General features: G+C 45.8%; 1 pseudogene; it reads left to right on the top strand.

The window, feature by feature from the left end:
- The first annotated feature begins 1656 nt into the window (after window positions 1–1656).
- Window positions 1657–2464, top strand: LOC140691636 (large ribosomal subunit protein P1 pseudogene; annotated as a pseudogene).

The following is a 2464-nucleotide window of genomic DNA, read 5'->3' as shown; positions in this document are numbered from 1 at the left end:
ACACACACACACAAAGGCAGAATGAAATTTAGGAGCAAATCCATGGGGCACTGTGGAGTAAGAAAGGAAAAAGGAACAAGAGTAAAAATAAGACGCAAGAGGTGGATTTGAGGAAAACTATTGAAAATTAATTTCCGGGCCCCTTAGTTCCATTGCACAGATGAAGAAACTGAGACACAGAGAGGTAAACATCATTGTGGCAGGCAGAATAATGTGCGCCCCTACCCTTGATGTCCAGGCTCTAAGGTCTGAAACCTGCAAATGTTACCTTACATGGCAAAAAGGATTCTGTAGATGTGATCAAGTTTACAGACTTTGAGATAAAAAGTATTCTGGATTTTCCAACTGAGCCCAATGTCTTCATTGGAGTCTTTAATAAATGGGAGATATTGAAAGTGGAGGGTTGAAGAGATGAAACAGAAGAAGAGGAGAAATTAGAAGTATGGGAGGAATGAGACTCACAGTTGTGGGTATTAAAGACAGATGAAAAGGGACCACAAGCCAAGGAAGGTAAGTAGCCTCTAAATGTGGGCGATAGCGCTCAGCTAACAGCCAGCAAGACAATGGGCACTCAGTCCTACAGCCACCAGGAACTGAATTCAGTCAACAACACAAATGAGCATGGAGTTGGATCCTGAAAGGAATCCCAGGAGCCCCCTGAAAGGGACGCAGCTGTGCTCACACCTTGTTTTCAGCCTAGTAAGGCCAGTAAGCAGCCTGACTTATGCCCTGCAGAGCTGTAACATAGTAAGTCTGTGTTGTTTTAAGCTGCTTAGTTTATGGGAACTTGTCACACCCATAATAGAAAAATTAAGGCAATCACATCTAGACCAAAGACTACCATGCTGAACAAAGGTAAGCCTAGAACTCTGAGCTCCTGACTACTAGCCCACCTTGGATGAAAGGGTGACTCAAAAGTGGTAAGAAATCTATAGCAAAGGAAGTACCCAAACATGGAGGTTTGATAAATCAAAAACCAGACAAGCAATTCAGAATAAAAGTCAAAGAAAAATCAGTAACTAAAGCAACAAATAACCAGCAACCAGAGTCAAAGCCTGTGCCAGATCAGTACACGCTTCTACACGTGCTTCTTCTTCAGCAAGAAAAAGGGCAGACAACCTAGAACATGACTAGTACATAGCACACAGAAAAAGCAATATTCAGTGGAAATTTATAATATTGTTATATAAAAAATGAATGAAAATTAGTAATTTAATTGTCTAACTTTAGAATTTGGAACAAAAAAAGACAAAATAAACCCCAAGTAAGTATAATTAAAGATATACTAAACAGAGAAGCAAAATTAATAAACTAAAGGACAATATGGACAGAACCAACAAAGCCAAAACTGGCTGTTTGAGAGCTCTGCCCCTGCATGAATACAGATGAAGCATAATTATAAAGGAATTTAGTGTTCACTTAGCCAAGAATCATGGCACACGCACTGATGTCACTGAAAAAAAAAGAGTACATTCCAACCTTTGCAATAAGTAACATACACTTGTTTCTCCTTGTTTTCCCTGAGTGCCTCCTGCAGTCTCTAAGAGCAGGCTTCACGGCCACGCAGTGTCACACGCAAGGTTAATTTGGTTGGGGCTGTGGTGACATCCGTGCCGTGAATAATGCTATTTACACATCTGTGTGAGACGGACGTGAATGACGCAGCCCGCAACAGGGCTGCCTCTGAATGACATGGAGCTGTGCTTTGCTGAGGTGTAAGAACGTCGCATGTTGCACGAGCCCCTTCTCCTTAGATGGAAGCTTCCAGGTCAGAGGTGAAGACTCCGAGGACCTGTTTACATAGGATTACGGGATGTTAAGGTTTGAGTCTTCTGGTTGTTTAAAATAATGGATTGAATGATCACTTTGGTTTTGTATTTTTTTTTAATCCCTCTACTCTGTTGATCTATTTGACTCAAAAATACAGGTTATTTGGGTATCTTTAAAACTCAGCTTATACCAACTTCAACACAACAAAGGACCGTTTTTCCTCGGCTGTGGCCAAGGGGCTCCGTCCTCCCGAGGGAGCCAAGGCGGCGGTGGGGTGAGGCCCCCACGTCACCAGGCGCCCAGCACTGCGCCCGCCCCGCCGCGCCCGGCCTCGCGCTCCCAGCTCGCCTTCATCTGCTTGGCCCTCGTCCTGCGTGACAATGAGGTGACTGTCACGGAGGACACGATCAGTGCCCTCATTAAAGCAGCTGGTGTTGAACCTTTCTGGCGGGGCCTGTTTGCAAAGGCGCTGGACAGTGTCATCACCGGCGGCCTCATCTGCAACGTGGGGGACGCTGCACCCCCCCTCACTCCCCCCAACCCCCAACCCCCACCCCCTCACACCCCCCACCCCCAACCCCCAACCCCCGCAGCCGGCGCCACCCTCGCTGAGGAGGAGAAAGCGGAAGCAAAGAAAGACCGATTCGGATCCCAGGAGTTTGATGTTGACATGGGCTTTGGGCTTTTTGACTAA

This window comes from Vicugna pacos, chromosome 36, assembly GCF_048564905.1.
Source record: "Vicugna pacos chromosome 36, VicPac4, whole genome shotgun sequence".
Taxonomy (NCBI): Eukaryota; Metazoa; Chordata; class Mammalia; order Artiodactyla; family Camelidae; genus Vicugna; species Vicugna pacos.
Note: the sequence above shows the minus strand (reverse complement) of the source record. Positions and strands in the feature narration are given on the sequence as shown.